Here is a 20,828-nt window from a genome sequence, read left to right as displayed (position 1 = left end):
AAGAACACCTCACTCCAGTAAAGCTCACGTCCCCAGTGTCCAGAGAACAGGCTGCAACGCGTTCCTAAGAAATAAGTCTGTAAGCGCAGACATTTCCCCACCCAGGAAGATGCCCGCAGTGGTTAAAAAGAGTCCACACATTCTCTGACACTCCCTTCAAAGGATGAAACCTGATTCTCTCCCCTAAGCGTGGGCTGGCCTCGCTGACCTGCTCGCAAGGGACAGTAATAGTGGGAAAGAGGGTGTCCGACTGCGGAGACCCGGTCGTAACAGGCAGGAGCTTTCTGTGCGCCCCTCTCCAGCACCCCTGGAGCGAGGGCACCACCGCAGGCCCTGGGTGGGGAGGCCCACGGGGCGAGACTGACTCCGGCCCAGTGCCAGACAGGACCCGGGCTCCTTCCTGCCCGCTGGCGTGGCTCACCCAGCCCCAGGCCACACCACAGGGGACCACAGCCCCTACAGAAGCCCGACTGCTGGAGACACCTGGGGCCAGAACCTTCCTGACCCACAGAAACTGTGAGCAACAGATGCTCGCCGCTTTAAAGCCACTGAGTTCTGACAGGATTTGTTACATAGCAACAGAGAACTAGCAGAATGTCCTCCTCTCTCCTGTCCACCTTGTCAATAGACAGGGCTCAATTTCAGCCTCCTTCCTGTATATTTTATAGCTATTTCCTTTCTTATGTGCCCCAACCTTTAAGAAGACTCTTCTGTGCTAGCACAGTAAGACTAAGGAGCGGGAGAGGGAATCAGTACATTTCATGGAAACAGACTGTTTGAAATGCACACCAAGAGCAGAATTCCTATGGAACTTCTGTGAGAAGATTTTAGCACTTTAAGCGCCTAACATTTACACGGCTGCCTCTTCCGCTACCAAACACAGGTCTGACGCAGCTTACAATGAAACACTGATAGAACCAAGAGTTACTAAAGAGCTAATACAGAGATGAGGTAGAGTCTTAAACTTAGATTTGTATGGAATAAAAGAAATGTCTTAATGATCCCTGAAAACCGGCTCCTTGTGGACGAAGACACCTTCCATCTGTAGCAAGCAGCCGGCACCAGCACTAACAGTAGCAGGGAGTTCCTTTCCAGCCAGGCTCAAAAACGTCAGCAGCCTACACTCACAAGTCCCCAACCTGACGAGGCAGCCCATGCAGTGAGCACAGGTACCGCCACCGGCCCTGTGACTACCTCCTTCCCTGGCAGGATGCATCCAAGCTCAGGAGAGCTGGGGGTCTCTGGCCACAGGACTCATACCTGATTAAGTTCCAACACCAAAGTATCTCACATACCATGTTTAGCGTGATCCCAGAAAGAACCTTCCCCTGCCAGAGTGTAAGGACACACGGAAGACAAGCAGACCAGAGCTATGGGACCCCCCAGACCACAAGGCAGGAGTAAAGTAAAACTATCAGATGAGGGAAAACAAAAAAAACTCACTCAAGTCAAACCAGAACTTTGTTTCTATTCCAGAGATACCCATGTTCTGTTTCAAATACCCAAGTCAATTTTGCCTATGAGTTACGAATTAAGAGTATTTGCTTACTTAGAGCTAAAACAATCACTAAAAATCCCTATTAATAGAGATCAAACACAGTGAGCACAACAGAAAAAGAAAGACCATCATCCCTTTCATTACCAAAGATTCACACCTTTCCAACACTATTTATGAAAATGTACAAAAAGCAATATAAAACAACAAATCGTGGGACAAAAATAAACTACTAAAGTAGCTCAGCCTTCTTACCTGAGCTTTTTTTTTTTAATCTTCCTACACTTCAAGTACTATTTTCCAAATACGTTAAATTGATCTAGTAATAAAGTTAATTTTATGACGTTCTTATATCAACCATGTGTGACAAATGCATCTTTTTGTAGTCAGAAATATTTTACACAAAAAGTTAAAATTTAATATATCTTCCAGAAAGCATTTTTAAAAATCAATGCTTGTTAGAATTTCCATCTAATTTTTTAAAATTTATTTTAAAGAAATAAAATTCTTATTGGAACAGGAAAATGGGATAAAAGAAAGGAATGAAGACTCCATGAACAGAGAATGAAAAAGTTCAATGCCATTAAAAGCAGACACATAGGATCACTGGTATCTTATGCCATTTGAAAAGGTTGTTTTATTATCAATGTAACTAATCACAATGAAACCATCTCTTACAACTAAAGACATTATAATGAATTTTCTTTACAACTACAGAGAAATGGGATTTGCTGTTTCACATCAAATAGAACAGGCTGTATAAATTCTTCTTCCTATTTATTGTAAAATATAATTTCATCTATAAAATCAGTCATGAAATATTAAAACTGAAACAACAGAATTTATATCCTTTACTTAATTTAGNAAAAAAAAAAAAAAAAAAAAAAAGGAGGGGGAAGTACACGTGATGCAGCCCCTATACTTTCTCATTAAGCGTTTCCATTAGACCTTTTTATTTTCAAGAATTTATAATGCAGCCATTAAAAACAGCATTCCATGATAAAAGTTAGTATATTTTTCCTCAATTTGCCTTTTATCTTTTTCAAAAGGCAAGAGAATGAAGCACACAGCACGTGAAAACTGAGGAAAGTAGGAGAATAAAAAGAAACACGTAATCCGTTTACACTGAACATTTTAAACACCAGTGAGCAAGGACATGAAAGTACAAGGGAGGAAGTCTTTGTGTGCATCCCCAGCACTCCAGAGACAGGCCTGGGACCCAGGGCCTCCCCAAGCCTCCGCGGCTGCGTCCCGAAGGCGGGAGAAGGCCTAAGGCTGAGCCCCCTAAGTTTACCCAGAAGCCCCTCAGTGACAGCAAGCTGCTGTTCAACACTCAACAATAGAAAACTCTCTCTTAGGAATGGAATTTTTTTTCCATTCCAGCAGAAAAATAGGCAGAAAGAGAGGATTTCCAAAATGCAAATCTTGGGGGAATGTAACAGAAAACATCTAGAGACACATTCCACAGAGCTGTTGCCGAGACTGCTTCCTCGGGTCCACTGAGAAGAGCAGGGGTACAATGGCTCATCAAAAAACTGCAGGGAAAAAAGACTGAAACGATTAATTTTGGAAGAAATCTGAAAAACACTGTAATTCCAAATGTCAATAAGCTAACACATGATACAGAACTATCAAACCTCAAGACACTTGGAATATAAATTGTTAGGTATAAAAGATGTGAGTGCTAAGAAAGTATATTTAGAAAGGAGAAAAACCTTCAGTATTAAATTTTCTAAAGGGATGCAGTTCTAACCAAGTTCATTTATATACCAAGGTTAATAGTTTTCTTCCTCTGGGTGGCAAAATTATAGGTAACTTTTTTTCCTCTTCCTGGCATTTTTCTATACTTTCTAAAGGATATTACTTTTTGGGGTGAAGAGAATGACAGAGAAGCTTTAGAAAAATCTCTATGTGTGGTTGAAGTAATGGAAATTGATGGCCACTCTCAAGAAAAGAAGTCCTATGATAGAAATACATTTATGACTGTGGTTCTTAGACTAAACTCAGAATCAAAATAAATAAAAGGAAAGTTAGGGGGACTTATTTTAACAGTCAGAGATGTTTGCTGAAACACTCAGGGACACCAAGAAATTTACCTGGGGGGCAACTGGGAGGCTTGCTTGGCTGAGCATTCAACTCTTGATTTCAGCAAAGATTATGATCCCAGGGAGGTGGTGGTCTAGGCTCAGTGCTGGACATGCAGCCTGCTTCAGATTCTCTCTCTCCCTCTCCTCTGCCCCTCCCTGTGCACATGCATGGCCCCCCTCAGACAGACAAGATAGACAGAGAGAGAGAGAGAGAGAGAGAGAGTTAAAAGAAATTTCCCTATTGCTCAGGGACCTCATACTGACACTCAAGAAGGGAGGGAGGGCAGAAACACACACTGATAACACCCAGGTCTATCTAACACCATCCCCACTAAAAGGAACCTGGTCTCCTCAAGACATGGCAGATTCTAGGGCTGGGACAAGGTAGCTGTACAAGATGGGCCTGGAGCATTTTATTTATTATGTCAGAAAGTGGAGAAAAGTTTTTTTTTTTTTTAATGATGTGACAAAGACACAAGAAGCAGCTGGCAGAGGCCTCTACTGGCCAAATCTGGGACAATTTGGGCACCAAAATAAGTAATAATTAAGTACCACTAAACGTATGAACGGATAAGTCCATATCCATAACTGGGAGACACACAGACAGATGAATGAACCAATGGGCAAAGGCTGGCTCTGTTCACAGTAGGATGCTGAGGGCCTACAGGTAAATACAGAGGAGCAAAGGAGACAGACAATCACACTGGCCAAGATCACATCAGGCAAGAATCATCACTGGATACTAACTCTAGGGACAATTTTGATGTGAGGAATGTTTGAGTGGTGTTAATGCATCTCCCCACAAACTGTTTATCAGCTGCAAAGAAAGAATAAAAAACAAACAAACTCAGTAATTGTCCAGTGGATAAATGGACAACACCTTGCTGGGGGCAGGGGGGCGGGGTGATAAGGATTAACATCATCAGTGCAGGGCGGAGACATGGTACAACTCCAGACAGAACACCCTGAGAAAGACGGGACCCCCCACCCCCATCACTGCAGCTGAGAGCACAAACCCTCCAGGTAACGAAGAGGAAACAGTAGACAAACACAAAGTAGGGAATATTTTATTTTAGAAAGAAAAAAAAGTGGGGAGGACTACATTCTTCACCAATGTCAATGTCATAAAAGACAGATAAAGACTATGGAAACATCCAGGTTAAAGAAAGCAAAGAAGACAAGACAACTAAATCCAATATCTGTTCTCACACTGGATTCTGTGATGGCAGGAAAATCCTATTAGGATGTTTTAGGTCAAATGACAAAAAGGACAGTGATGATTAACTCTACGTGTCAACTGGGTTAAGGGATGACAAGATTGCTGGTAAAAATTATATCTGGGTGTGTCCATCAGGGAGTCTCCGGAGGGGAGACTGAGTAAATATCACCCTCATCAATGTAGGTGGGCGTCACCCAATCTGCTGAATGCCTAAATACAACAAAAAGGCAGAGGAAAGGCAAATTTGTTGCTTTTTGTTTTTTGAGTTTTTTTGCTTGAGCTAGGACTTCCATCTTCTCCTGCCTTCACAGTCCTGGGTCTTGAGCTTTCAAAAATCAGAATCAATTAAACCACCAGCTTTTCTGTTTCTCCCCGCTGCAGAAAGCAGACCATGGGATTCTTGGCCACTGTAGTCATATGAGGCAACCCCTGTTATAAAGCTGCTCATGTATGCATGTGCCACATTCATATGTATGTACGTATACGTATATATATATGTGCACATGCGTGTACATGTATATATGCATGCATCCTATTCTGTTTCTCTGAGGAATCCTGACACCAATTTCTGTACAGAGTGGTTCTAGAGAAGTTTTCTGACTTGGTTCTGGGATTTCTTCTCTAATCTGATTAGATTGAAATAAAGGAATGACTGTTTAGAGTATAAAGACAGCATTTATATCTGGTCTATAGTAAGAACTGATTACAGACACACAAAATATCTGCATTGGATACTGACGCCCTGTGTCTGGCTGACAGAAGCGAACACGCTGGAACAACGCAGCACGCTCCAAGGTGGCATCCCCATGGGACTCACCCTTGCCTGGCTGGCAGGAAGTCTGAAGAGTGTGACCTGCAACACGCAGCCCTCTCTGAGCAGAGAGAGAACTGACTTAGGTGGGCGGCCTGTCCCTCTCCCACACGCCAACCCAGAGATTATCATACTGCTGAGCATCTGACCACTGAGGAAGGCTTTCAGGCTACAAGACTTACAAAACCCTGAGATGTACAACTACCCCTGAAGCGCATCCCAGGAGCCATCACCTCCGCACGTGTAGACCAAGGTGGTTACGGACAGTATCAATCGCCTACAAATTCACCTTATCATCAAAGCTTGAACTCTTGGTCTTACCGACAGAGAGACTCTGATTAAGAAGTCTGGAGTGAGGACAAAAGTCTGTAGTTGTAAAGAGCTCCCAGAGTGATTCTGATGCGGCAGATTTGGGACCTACTGGATGAAAGTCCCTCCTCCCTTCAAAACAACCAATACATTATCTACAGGACCTGGGGCTGACGTGCAGAAGAGGAAAGAAAGGGGAGAGAAAAAGCTGAGCCAGGAAGGAGAGTAAGTGTGTGCACTAAACACGTCATCCCTCAGAGGCCCCCAAGTCATTCGCCTATGTCATAATTTACCACAAAGAATTGCTCTGAGGGGCGCCTGGGTGGCTCAGCCAGTTGAACACTGGACTCTTCATTTTGGCTCAAATCATGGTCCCCATATTGTGGGATCAAGCCCCACGTCAGGCTCTGCACTGAATGTGAAATCTGCTTGAGATTCTCTGTCTCTCCCTCTCTCAAATAAATAAATAAATATATATATATTCTGAATGTCACTTTTAGCAAACACTGCCTCAACCAATACCTATACCCTGAAAGCCTAGGGTGTTAAACACCACCTATATGGAAAATCACATAATGAACCCAGAAGATTCTTTTTTTTAATGTTTATTAAAATGTTTATTAAAATTTAATGTTTATTTATTTTTGAAAGAGACAGAGGCAGAGGCAGAGCATAAGCAGTGGGGGGCAGAAAGAACTGGGGACATAGAATCTGAAGCAGGCTCCAGGCTCTGAGCTATCAGCACAGAACCCTACGTGGGGCTCGAACTCACAAGCTGTGAGATCATGACCTGAGCTGAAGTTGAACACCTAACCCACTGGGCCACCCAGATGCCTCTGGACCCAGAAGATTCTTAATGAAATCCATTTGATCTCATTTTTTTTTTTTAAGACAATAATTTCTACTAACTCTCCTTAATGATCTAAATTTTCTAAGCTATTTTTAAAAGTACATTACCACCTTAGTTTAAATTCTAATGGTTTTATAATTATATGCACTCTTATAACTATGACTCCTCATTTTATAATAACGGATCCAATAATTATATATCAAATTCTGATCCATAATATACAGTCAGCAGCAATCATACGTGGATTATACACTTCAAAAGTAGCAGCTTGTTGCTTCTTCTAGGTTTAAAATATAATGTTTCCACGTATTTAGTAGCTGACAAGAACGTTGGACTGTGTGAAACAACGTCTTTTCCCATTATAATTCTTATTACCCTACTTCTTTTTATTTAGTATCACTTGGGATTTTGTTGAGGGTTTTTTTTTTCATGGAAGAAAAAAGCACAGCATTTAAGAGAAAATAAAAGTTCAGGATGAACATGAAACACAGTGAAAAGCACCAAGAATTAAGACTGAGATTATGTGAGCTTTAGCAAAATGCAGCAGGACTAGAAGAGATGAAGTATCTAAAATCTGTTTTAAGAAACCTATGTTCTACATTTGCCCATAAGGGATCTCTGACAAGCAATCCGTGTGTCTGAAATGCAGACATCCCAGCTCTGGAAGGACTTTCAAGGCTGTCAACTTCTTAGTGAGAGCTGACTTTGCTAGAAAGTATGACATTACATAATTACAAATGTTTGACAGGTCTCCTGGTTTAGACAATTTCAGCACTCTGAATATCAAACAAAAATGGTAGTGCTATTTGGTGCCATAGGACATGTCATTTGACTCAGGGCTTCTAGAACCACATATTTGTTTTCCCTACACTTGTTAATTTCAGGGAGTGACTGCCATACCATGATGGCTTTAAATAAGGTTTTCAGTATAATCAATGTTTAAGGAAAAGTCCTCATAATATGGGATAAATATGACAGCCAAAAAATTATCAAAGGTTAAAAAAAAATAGGCAAACGTAGATTTCCCCAAAACTCCCTTTTTAGCAACCAATTACCCAAGCAAAAAAGTATGACTTCCCAATCCCTATGGCATGATACCACTTTCTAATGAACTGGAAGACAAATCCTTAGAACTAACACAATTACTTTTTCTGCTTTAGGGACTTGCCACCTGCTGATGATAAAGTCGTGTACACTGGTTTAAAAACAAACCTAAAATATAGGTAACTTCGCAAATGGGGTAAACAGTCCCTTTTAGGGTCTTCTACACCCCCATTCTGACTTTTCCTTTTTCTCTCATGACTCCAACACTCTCTGTCCTAACTCTGTTTTGTCGGGTTGCCTTCAGCTCTAACCTCCTCGGACAGGGTGTTTCAGAGTCAGACAGCTGGGTGCCCACAGGCACCTCCCCTCCTCTGCAGGAGTGATCTCGATCCCCACATGTCCTCAGCTGACAGATAAACTCTGCACGCAATGTGCGTGGCACCTAGTAAGCGCCCAGCAAGTACTGCCAATCATTATCATTGAAACCAATTTCCTTTTTGAAATCTCTACTCATGAAAGTAATTTTATACCCTAATCCTGCAAAAGCACATCTTTACCACAATCACTCCATCGTATCTTTTTCATACAAAGTCCCTGGCCAGACAGACATTGCAAAAAGAGAGAGAGAGGAAAAAAAAAAAAAAAAATACATATATATATACACACACACACACACATATACATATACATATATACGTATGTACATATATAAATGTTTGTGTTTTAAATATTTAGTAGATATAGGGGAAGCTGGGTGGCTCAGTCGGTTAAGTGTCCGACTTCCGCAAAGGTCATGATGTCACAGTCTGTGAGTTCAAGCCCCACATGGGGCTCTCTGCTGACATCTCATAGCCTAGAACTTGCTTTGGATTCTGTGTCTCCCTCTCTCTCTGCCCCTCCCCTGTTCGTTCTCTGTCTCTCTCTCTCTTTCAAAAATAAATAAACATTAAAAATGTTTAAATATTTAGTAGATACAAAAAGCAATTTTAATATATGCAAGGTATTAAGCACAATGAAACAAAGCCCTCAGTACAGATCACAGCCTAAGAAAATGAAATTCTTATCTTTAAAGTCCCTCTGGGTGCCCCATCACCTTACGTCTTCTTACAGAGCTGTCCACTAATGTGAACTTTGTGTTTGTAATGTACCTGTTCTCTGTATTACTTTACCAAATCTGTACCTCTAAACAATATGCAATTTTGTTTTGCACGTTTCTAAACTTAAAAAAAAAAAGGAAAAAATACTGTATGCGTTATGCTGGGAGTATCTTTTCTTCCCCCAGTGACATTCCTGACACTAATCATTGGTGCTGCACGTAGCTAAGACCCATTCACTTTCACTACTGTATAGTCCTTCACTATAGAAATATAACAGAATTTATCCATTCTCCTGTGATGGACACTGATTCCGGCTTTTTCCTTTGACCGGAGCAACTGTGAGCATGCTTGTACATGCTGTCAGGCACTCAAGTACGTGAGTTTCTCTAGGGCAGTGGTCTGCCAACTTGAGCGTGCACTCAGTCACCCGAAGAGCTTGTTAAGCAGGCCCATCCCCAAAGTCTGATTCAGTAGGTATAGGGTGAGACCCAAAACTGCCTACAAGTTCCCAAGAAATACTGGGAACACAATTTAGAAGCACTACTCTAGGATTAAGACCTAGGAATGGAATTCCTGGGTCAAAGGGCACATGCATCTCTAATTTTACTAGAAAATTCCAAAGTTATTACACCAATGTACACTCCCACCAGTTGTTTGTAAGCACTCCAGGTGTTCCTCACCTCCCAAACAACAGATATTGCCAGATTTGTACATGATTGCCAACCTAATGTGTATGAAACTATATACCATTTTGGTCTTAATTTGCCCCTCCCAATTACTAACCAAGTTGAAAATCTTTGCATTGGGTTTCCTCTTTTGGGAGATGCCAATGGGGCCCTTTGCTCATTTTTCTATTGTAATTACTGATCTGCTGATACTAATCTTTTATCAGTAATCTGTACTGAACATACCTATTCTCACTTGACACTTATCTGTTCACCTTTATGGTTTACTTTAATAAACACAAGTTGTCAATATTAATATTGTCAAGCATTACCAATCTTTTCCTCTATGGTTTGCACCTTCTGTGATTTTAGAACCTCTTCCCTGTATCAGAGTCATACAACTATTGTCCTACCTTGTCTTCTCCAAGTTTCACAGTTTTGCCTTCTGTATTTAAGGCTTTAATTGACCTGTAGTTGATTTCTGTGAAGGATGTGACTTAGAAATGCTTCCCACTCTTAGGAAGTCTCCTGTCTGGTAAAGGCCACAGACACAGCCAACTATAACCTTCAGGAGGATACAAAAAGGGCCTCAAGAGAAACACTGATTAGATGTTAACCACTCCTTCACCAGGTTTATTCTGCTCTCTCACTGATGCAAAGAAAAATCTGAAAGTATGGAAAGTTATTAACAAATTAGACTATGATCCTGAACCCACCACACTCCAGGAAGAATCTTTAAAAATCTTAAAAGAACTCAATGTGGTCTCTTTCTAAAAATATAGAGAATTAAGCATTGTTGAGAAAGTGTAAGAAAATTGTCATTCTCAATAGTATCACTTGGGATATAAATCTATACACCTTTCTAGAGGGTAATTTTGTGGTCACTCACTTGCGGGCTCTCTCTCTCTCGCTCTCTCTCTCTCTCTCTCTCCCCCCCCCTCCACACACACACCCTATATGTGTGTGTGTGTGTGTGTGTATACACACACACACACGTATATGTACGTACGTAGCCTTAACAACAGGGGTCTTCTTTGGGCTATCAATGACTCTCTACAGAATTTATTTAAGGAAATAACTGGACAAAGTACATACTTAAGGATATTTACCACGAAGTTCTTTATAACTCAAAAGTCACACACAAACGAATATACAAGGATGCACGATGGGTAAAGGTGAGGCCGCTGCGGCGCACATACTGGGGCACCGCAGATTACACAGCTGTGCTCGTATGAAGAGATGTCCGCAATACTCTGGTCACAAGAAAAGCAGTTAACAAAATGCACATATAAATATTCATTTACTCCTACGTACTTATCAAGTGCCTTGTGTGTGCCGAGTACCAAGCAAGTCACTGGTAAACAAAAGGAGATCCATTCCCTGGATCAAAGGGGCCTGAAGGTTTTGCGGGCAGACAGACAAGACACCTAACACTTCACTTACTCTGGTTAGGACTGTAAAGGCACATGCATTCTGAAAGCAGAGACAATGTGTGTGTGTGTGTGTGTGTGTGTCTGTGTGTGTGTAATGTAACCAGCCCTTCACCATGGTACACAAACAGAACACACTCGCCCAGCTCTGTGGACCAGCAAGCGTTGGTAAGTGGGAGCACACTGAGAGCGACTGCCCGGTGACGGACTGAAGCGCATCTGTCTTCCACAGAAAGAGTCCAGGGAGAACTTGAAGAAACGCAGTGCGGTTATGGACACTCACACAAATGTGAGACACTGCAGAACCACAGCAAAAGAGGTGGGACACACTGCTTCCATTCCTGCCAATTCAAAACCGAGGTGCACTAAAATCGAGTACAAGTTCTTGAGCAAATAACCATTCTTCCAAGAGTCTACACTTTTCCCTTTCCCTGTTATGCTTGTGTCTAAGCCTTCCAAGATAAGAAACATCTCACAATTGGGGCTGGGCTCAAAGGATTCTGACATTATACATTCATTCCTTTTAAATTTCTGCACCAAAAATTGGTAAAGTTATGAAACTCACTAATTACAAGGGGAACATTTTTAAATTTAGAGCACAGATATCACACACTACCCCAACCTAGAAATCAAAATCAACACTCATCAGTGACAAGACATATCCTGTCTTGCCATATGCATGTCCCAGTATAAGACTAAGCAGGGCACAACTTCTCCACTGTGGTATTCTTGCCAAAATGCTTAACCCTCGATTTAATCATCAAAGGACATCAGACAAATCCAAACTGAGGGACATTCAACAAAATAATCAGCACTCTTCAAATGTGTGAAGGTAATGAAAACTAAAGAAACCCAAAAGGAACCATCACATACCGGAAGAGACTAAGGAGATGGAACACCTTAATGCAACGCGGGGACACTGGATTGGACCCTGGACCAGAAAAAAGACATCTGTGGTGAAACTCAGATAATAATTGTATCATCTGCTGGTTTTGATAATTGCATTATGGATGCATAAGATGTTAACGAGAGCTGCTGGTTGAAAGGTATACAGGAACTCTCTGAACTATTTTTGCAATTTTTTTATAAATCTAAAATTATTTCAAAGTATAAAGTGTTAACAAATCATTTCAGCTGAATGATACAAAGGTATGACAGGGATCACTCATTAACTAACATAAAAATAGGCTACATCCTCCAAAGTTGTGCTTAAAAAACCCCAATAATTCCAAATAAGACCTAAATAAAGTGTAATTATTTCATATCTTTCCTAGGGAACTGACATCTCTCCAGATAAACAACCTACTTTATTTTCTCCCTTAATGTTTGTTTAATTCAATTCAGCTTACGTTTATGGACTCTAACTGTGCTAGAGCCTGATAAAATTTTGATGTATAAGAAATGAACACTTTAGAACACAACAGAGAAAAGCACTGAGTAACAAAACTGGAAATAATTTTTCAATCCTACACAATCTAGCAATGAATCCCGACACCCTTAGTGTAAATGTTGTTAAGACGGAGGGCACTCATACTTCTCATGTACGCCCTTCGGCAGTAAGTGGTTTTGACCTCTAGAGTTAACTCCAAAAATTATCCTTAAAAGTGCTAAAATGACTCTCTCTGAGAAATATTGTATTTCTAGTCCTTCTTTTTTTCCCATGGAATCATTATGTTTTTGGTGCACTGCTGTTTATAGGACAAAATTAAGGAACCTGTCTGACTACTGGGGGAGGGGGTTACACTGGTATAAGCCCATGGAATTTACCTACTCTCTTCTTAGAAGAGAGCAAAGGTAACATCGTATCAGGCCAGGGTTCTCAAAGTGTGACCTCAGAGCCCCCAGCTTCAACATCACCCGGGAGGAGCTTGTCAGCAATGCAACTTCTCAGCCCCAGTCCAGACCCGCAAACCCAGAGCCTCCACGGGGATGTGTTTCTTCACAAAGCTCCCCAGGTGACTCTGATGCGCCCCAAGTTTGAGAACCACTGATGGAAGCAGAAGGACTGGCCCGTAAATCAGGAAGCCTGACTCTAATCCCTGCTCTGTCACTAATCTCTGAGACAGATTACTCACCTTCTGTGGGGGCTCAGCCTCTTTACAGGACAAGGAAGGAACTGGAACAGATCACTGCCACAGTCCCTGGACCCAGATTTGATCAATCTAGGAAAGCACTCATTCCTCTAAAGCCTCAAAGTGAAAAGACCACCACAGCATTTCACCACATATTTCTTTGTCATCAGAAAGAAACAGGGGCGCCTGGGTGGCTGAGTCGGTTAAGCATCCGACTTCGGCTCAGGTCATGATCTCACAGTTCGTGGGTTCGAGCCCCACGTCGGGCTCTGTGCTGACAGCTCAGAGCCTGGAGTCTGCTTCGGATTCTGTGTCTCCCTCTCTCTCTGCCCCTCCCCTGCTCTCTCTCGTTCTCTCTCTCTCTCTCTCAGAAATAAATTTAGAAGAAAAAAGAAACAATTAAAATTTCTTCTTTTCTTCAACTGGTCTCTGAATCATATCTATCTAAAATAATTTATTTAGATAAAATTACGTTTGTGTTAACCAAAGCTATAGAAATGCTGATTCTACGGTTTCCTATTTAGTTCCATGTCAAGTCTGTGTAGGAGGAATCCCACACAATGACAACATCTCCAAGAAATCCATCTACTATAGACTGAATTATGTCCTGCATAATTCATATGCTGAATCCCCAATCCCCAATGTGATGGTGTGGCCTTTGAGAGGTAATTTTATTTAAACGAGGTCATGAGGGTAGGGTTTCCAAGAGGAATCAAGAGCAGGACTCCTGGGTGGCTCAGGTCATGATCTCATGGTTCATGGGTTCGAGCCCTGTGTCAGACTCTATGCTGACAGCGCAGAGTTGGCATGGGACTCTTCTCTCTCCCACTCTCCCGGCCCCTTCCCTGCTTGTGCATGTGCGCTCTCGCTCTCTCTCTCAAAACAAATAAACTCTAAAAAAGAAAATCTGTTTAAAGGAGAAAGACCAGAGTTCTGTCGCTCTCTGCCATGTGAGAACACAGCAAAAAGTGGCTTGTGTACGCCAGGAAGAGTCCTCACCAGGAACCAGCACCTTGACCCTGGACTTCGTGTGCCCAGCTGCGAGAAAAAACGTCTGTGGCTTCACACCCCCAGGCTATCGTATTTTGTTACCGCAGCCAAGCTAGGACACTCACTCAAATGTCTGGCGTGGATCCCACACACCAGGTGATAGTTCAGAGGAACTGTGTCCCTGTCTGTGCATAAAGAGCATATGTGATCTGGGCTGCCTGGGTGGCTCAGTCAGGTAAGTGTCTGACTTCAGCTCAGGTCATGATCTCACATTTGGTGGGTTCAAGCCCCACGTGAAGCTCTGTCCTGATAGCTTGGAACCTAGAGCCTGCTTCGGGTTCTGTTTCTGTTTCTGTCTGTCCGTCTGTCTGTCTCTCTCTGCCCTGCCCCCACCTGCACTCTCTCTCAAAAATAAACAAACACAAATTTTAAAAAAAAACACATGTGTTCAGACAAGAAGTTTTTAATAAGTTTAAAAACAAAGAATTTTAAAATGTATAGATTTAGACACTTCCATTGCTACGTAAGAAACACAGCTTAATTTCCTCTCCTACTCATGGATTTACGACGCGGTAGTCTTCTCACAATCGTGATACCTGTGACACCAATGTCTTCTCTGAGATAAGGGAAAGAGGAAGAGGAGGGTCTGTTTTATAGGCTAGAGAACTCTCCCCTAACAACACAAACCTCATCAGAGTCAATGTTGGGACCAATGTTTCATGGAGCAAGTGAATAGCCACCAATCCTGGAGACCTAACTCCCCGTAAGCCTCAAGCCCTGGCTGCTCCTCGCAGGCAGGGTCAGACCATCTGCTCGGTGCTCCCCCACCCTACCCCCATGGTAGCACTTAGCAAAAGGCACCGTATTTGTTCTGTGGTCTCCTCAGCCAGACCCCGACGCCCTCCAGGGCAGTGTGTTAGAACCCCAGCAGCTAGAGTGGAGTCTGGGAAAAAGCGGGCACCAGTGTTGGCAGAGGTGAGGCCATTTGGCAGAATACCAGGGGATCTCTCCGCCCTTCCTGCAGCCTTTCTATACCTCTGAAATTATATCAAAAAAAAAAGAAGTTTTTAAAAAGACACCAGTAGCAACTGTTTCCAGCAATAATCACACCTGCCTTAGCAAATGACCCAGAAGACACCAGCTACTGGAGAGCCAACGGGAGTGAGTAACTCGAGTGTAATAAACGTGTAAAAGGACTAACAAAGATTTTCATTCTGACGTTCACTTTGGTCACATTTAATCTCAAGATTTTAATTCTGACGTTCACTTTGGCCACATTAATCTGGCTTTTAATTGGCAGTTAAACAGGGAACAACAATTGCTACTCTGGAAGACTGCTGTGCTTAACCAAGTTTATAGAGCACACATCAAGTAGGCTCCCCTAATGACGTCATCAGCATCCACTAGTTAGTGCTCCTCCCTTCACGGGGGTCCCGAGCGGACTAACCCCTCAGCGCGAAGCGAGGGCCTGTTGTAACTGATCCCACCGGCCCTGGCTGTGAGGCTGCACCTCAGTCACCAACAGGGCTGTGCTTACCCACGTGTCAATATAAATATAAATCCTACACGTGTCAATGGATGCCAACCTTGCCAAGATGCCCTTCGTGTTCCTCAACTCCCCCACGAAATAAGAGGGAGACTCAAAACTCAACACGACCGACAGGGGTCAGCAGCTCCAGGACCACCTCCACCAGACTCCGCTCCAGAAAGCGGGCAAGCGCACTCGGGGCGCGCTCCCCGGCTGGAAGNGCCAGAGAATAACTTACCTGTTTGCCGACGGAATCGCTCCTGCTCGCCCCTCTGACTGACTCCTCCGGCTCACCGTCTTCCCTCTGGGAGGAAGGGGAGGGACTTCCTGTCTCTCCGTTGAGCGACTTCCGGCGGTTCCCAGGTCGACTCCGTCGTGGACCGAGCGCCGGACACCACGACCAAAAAACAGAATATCGGAACTGGTTTCGTGAAGCCCACATCGGTTTCTCTGCTTCTGCCCCGACTGGCCCGCAGACCCGTGTGCCGTCTTGTTTTCAGTTCATCAGTTCTTGCTGGAAGCCACTCAGAAATGAAACCGGAAGTCCCGCCCTTCCCCCGGAGAGGAAGACGGAAGGCCGACGGAGTCAATCTAAACGAGGGGAGATGCGTGTCAGGCTGGGAAGCTGGCGGTGTCCGAGCAGGAATGCCACCCCCTGGGATTTCCAAAGGGCCCCTGGGGGGGCGCCTCCCTGGCAGTCCTGGCCCTTCCCTACCCCTCCCTCCCCCCCCTCCTCCCGCGCCCGACGGCCATGCAGTGCCCCGACGGCGGCGCGGGAGACCGACGTGGCCTGGGCCATGCGGGGCGCGCAGAGGCCTGCGCCGGCCGGCTATCCCCGGCCTGGAAGGGGCCGGCGGGCGCCCGGCGCCCCTGGGCNTTGCGCAGCTCCAGCGTGCGGGGAGACCCTCTCGGGTGACTCCAGAAAGGGACCTTCAGAGTCAAGGCCCTGGGAAGCCGCGAGCCGAATCCTGACCCAGCGGGAAGGCGGGGAAGCCGCGGGTGGTGGTTCGCCGGTTTGGCCTAAAAAGCTGAGAAGTTCTTCGTGTTTAAAGCATCCCCGCACGGGCTGCTTCTGTAAACCCTAATGGCAGGGCCCGACGACCCTCAAAGCCGGCAGGACCCGGCTGTAGGAATCACAGCACCCCCCGCCCCATCCTCGTGCGGGAGCCCGCACGGACCTGCCCTTCACGGTCTTTTCTTTGGAAACCCAGAGTCTAGCAGGGAAAACCACAGCTAGAAAACTGCAGTGACAGACACCCCGCCTGGGCTCGGGTTTGCTAGGGAAATCTGTTAAATAATAGGTTCATATTTATAAAGAGAATTTTAAGCAAATGGGATTTTAAAAGTATGGCCTTATAGTAATAGCGATAGGTTTTCTAAAACACATCATCTCTCAAGTTCCGGTTCACTCAGTTCTTTTTTATAAAAATGCAAATATTTAGGTGATGAGAATTTTTAACATTTTTTAGAATAATACAGGTGGTATCTGGTCAAATTCCCATTGTAAGCGATATGAGTTCGCATGTCTGTTTTCCACGGTAGGTAGGCTATTGCAGGTTGAAATAGTCAAATAACCATCCCAAGATCACGCAGCTAATAAAGGTGAGTTTCAGCTTTAAACTCCAGTCACCTTTTTCCAGTCTGCCGTGCCGACTTAGTTTAGTAATAGTGCATTAAAAGCTCTAGAGAAATACATGAAAAACAATTTCCTTAGAACAGCAGCTATCCTGTCAATGTTATGTTTCTACCATTAACTGATATTTACAGGTAAAAACATAAATGAAAATATCATTGGTAAAAGATAAGAAAAAAACGAGATTCTGTCTCCAAAGAGTTCACTTGAAGATTACTTAGAATTTACTTGAAAACGTAGCACTCACTAATATAATCTTCTAAACCTCTATATTCACAGTGCTGGTCTTGTATGACATGGTGATACGTCTCTGAATGGCAGCAGTAGGTAGTGCAATTCATGTGGATTACACGTCTGTGGGGCTTGGGGCGATTGGTCTTTAGTAAGACCTGTCTGACCTTGGAGATTTAGTAAACATGTTCTCTTTCACCCTTGAGCACTGAAATAAAGTGAGTTCCTCATCACTTTCATCCATTATTTTGCTGGAACAGACTTTTACGTCATAACGTGACCTACATTGGACCTCATTCTCCTCGTGTAAGTTTGTGAATTTTTTTAATTAAAAAAAAAACAAGAGGGGCGCCCGGGTGGCTTAGTCGGTTAAGCGTCCGACTTTCGCTTAGGTCATGATCTCGCGGTTCGTGGGTTCGAGCCCCGCGTCGGGCTCTGTGCTGACTGCCAGCTCAGAGCCTGGAGCCTGTTTCAGAGTCCGTGACTCCCTCTCTCTCTGACCCTCCCCTGCTCACGCTGTCTCTCTCTCTCTCTCTCTCCTGGAAATAAATAAAAATATTTTAAAAATAATAAAAAAATAAAAATGTAATCATCAAACCTTATTTTTATACCTATTTTTTATTGTCCTCCTTTATTACATAATTTAAGGGGATTTCCAAAAAGTTACAGATGAGAGTTAGATGTGAAGTGCAGAAAACATAGCAAAGTGGGAGACCTTAATCTCACTATTAATAATTAACTATATTAATAATTAAATAATGTGTTAGTGACTACTCCATTAAAAAGAATTGCCATAATAGATAAAAAAGACTATCTTATCCCCATGTGCTGCCCACAAGAGATGTTTATTAAAGATATCTTTCTATATCTTCTGGCCTTCATTTGTTTCTGATGGAGCAAAGATCATTCAGAACTTTCCTCTCATTTATGTTTCCCTATATGTAATTTGTCATTTTTCTCTGGCTACTTTCAAATTTTTATTTTTGGCTTCTAATAGTTTGATTATAATCTGCCTAGCCAGGATTTCCTTCATACTTAACCTGCTTGGTATTTTCTGAGCTTTTAAATTTGTAAGGTTATTATTTACCAAGTTTGGAAAATTGGGGGCCATTATTTCTCCAAATATTTTTCTTCCCCATTGTCTTTTTCTCCTGAACTCCAATCAAATATATATACACCTCTTGATATTACATACAACTCAGTGAGGCTTTGTCCTTTTATGTTGTTTTCATGCTTTTTTTCTCTCAGTTCTTCAGATTGAATAATTTCTATCAATCTATTTTCTGTGTTCCCTGATTCTTCTGTTGTCTCCAATTATCTGTTAAAACTATTAATGATTTTTTTTATTTCAGATATTGCACCTTTTATTTCTAAAATTTCTATTCAGTTGTCTCACCATTTCTATTTCTTTGATGAGATTTCCTATTTGTTTACTTATCGAAAGCATATTTTCTTTTATGTCTTTGAGCAAAGCTGTAAGACCTGCTTTGACATTTTGTCTGCTAATTCCAATACATCAATCATTTGGGGATTAAGCACCATTCATTTTTTTTTCTCTTGACTGGGAGTCATGTTTTCCTGCTTCTTAAGTGTCTAGTAATTTTGGGTTGTTTTCTAGACATTTACCTAATGTAGTTATTTTCCTCTGAAGATGTTGTTTGTGGTCGATAGAGCTTTAATAGGCCGTTAGTTATTCTGGATGTATTTGTACTCCATAGTTTGTCTCTCTTGTGGTAAAACTGAAATCTCATTCAGTTCCCTCCGCCTTAGCTGGGATGCTTGAATCTGCCTCACATATGCATAGTTTAGAGGTCATCTGGCAATTTAGGCAGAGTATGCAGAATCTGGCCTTTTCCCGTTGTGACTCTTCTTTCCAGAACCTCCCTCCCTTACTGTGTGCTAATGTAGTAACCCTGGGCTCTGCCTTCTGGCTCTTCGAGTGAGTTTTAAATGAAGTTTAGATAGTCTCTTATTTGATTCTAATTATTCAAAATTTGAAAGAAAGCATTGGTCATTTTTGGTGACTAATCATTTTTTGCAGATGAATTTAACAGTGACATTTAAAGTTCTAATTCCCTTTAAGTTAACATGTACTGCCATTACATTCAAATGCCTGCCTACAATAACAGTAATAATGTGCTACGAACACTTAACCACCCACACTAGAATTTTAAATCTACATTCCCTTTGAATGCTGTTTTGGTGAATTTCAATGTGGGAGGTGAGATGATTTCAAACTTCACGTTTTCTATCATATTCAAAGGCATAATTTTTCTGACATCTTTTTTCATTCTGGATAAGAAATTATACTAGCATAATGTTTTTAAATAAAATTTTTCCATGTAATATAAACTTTTTTCTCTTCAGTCTACTCAAGCTAAAAAAGCTCAGAAGTATTTATTTACTTATCATAACTGTTAACAAATTATAGTTATTACACCTACCATCTGTCCTCTTCCACATCATGCTGGGAAAGAAAGAATACATCACTTTGCTTCCAAAAATCTTCCGTTTTTCTCTTTATACTTCATCAATTGTTTGAGCTTTTGGATGGCTGAGCAAAATATAGAATATACCCAACCCAGCCTCTTCCTCCCAGAGCTTGCTTCCTAAAGAGGAAAGCTCTTTTCAATGTAGTTAAGAGGAAGATTAGCTTTCATGAGTGTTACGAGCTCTAGAAAATAGAATGTGGATGTTACAAAGTGAAAGTGTGTGAGAAACCAAATTGAATAGCATTATCTTCTTTTGTGAACTTCTTCCTTTTTCCACTTATAAGAAATGTGTTGAGCACAAATTATGGGCCAGCCACTGTGCTTAGCACAACCTCTCAGCTCCACTGGCTCATCAGCCTGTGGGAGCAGCTGACCAGTGTTGCCCAATCTTGTAGTTGCTCAAGGGAAATAATTTGTGTGCATCAGTCTACTGATTTTGAAATGCTGGCATCCAATTTCGAAGTACGTAGGACATTTCAAAGGCCACATGAAACAGAGTGAATGGAGCCTGGAGCCACAGGTTGCTGTTCTGTGGCCTCTGAGTGAGGGCATGATCCTTGTGAAGACACAAGTGCTGCCCAGCATAGATTTATATATAGGGATATTTATCTTTATATCCATAAAGATACAAGTCCAAGCAGGAGACAGCAGGCCTACCAGAAGGCACTGCAAAAATGCAGCTGCAAAATTAAAAGGAAGATTTCAGCAAGCAATACTGAGCATCTTCTATGTGCAGTGCACGCCACAGGGACACACACACTGCAGTGTGACATACATAGGAGAGGGCTGCCATGTAGGCAAAGAGATTGGGTAAGGGCTTCTGCAATGAGCAAGCAACAGTTACACAGGATTTGGCTTTCAGGCCATTGGACACA

At 42.5% G+C, this 20,828-nt stretch overlaps 1 protein-coding gene across 1 annotated transcript in view; it reads right to left on the bottom strand.

Annotated features, from left to right (window-relative positions):
- Positions 1-15,890, bottom strand: part of ZNF407 (zinc finger protein 407) — a 445,422-nt gene extending 429,532 nt beyond the window's left edge. Inside the window, exon 1 of the mRNA XM_077752692.1 lies at positions 15,836-15,890. The gene's annotated coding sequence lies outside the window, so the exon portion shown is untranslated. The remainder of the gene's footprint in view (positions 1-15,835) is intronic.
- Positions 15,891-20,828: the final 4,938 nt, after the last annotated feature.

The sequence above is a fragment of the Crocuta crocuta genome, unplaced genomic scaffold (genome assembly GCF_008692635.1).
Source record: "Crocuta crocuta isolate KB4526 unplaced genomic scaffold, BGI_CrCroc_1.0 scaffold101, whole genome shotgun sequence".
Lineage (NCBI taxonomy): Eukaryota > Metazoa > Chordata > Mammalia > Carnivora > Hyaenidae > Crocuta > Crocuta crocuta.
This window is presented reverse-complemented; position numbering and strand designations above follow the sequence as displayed.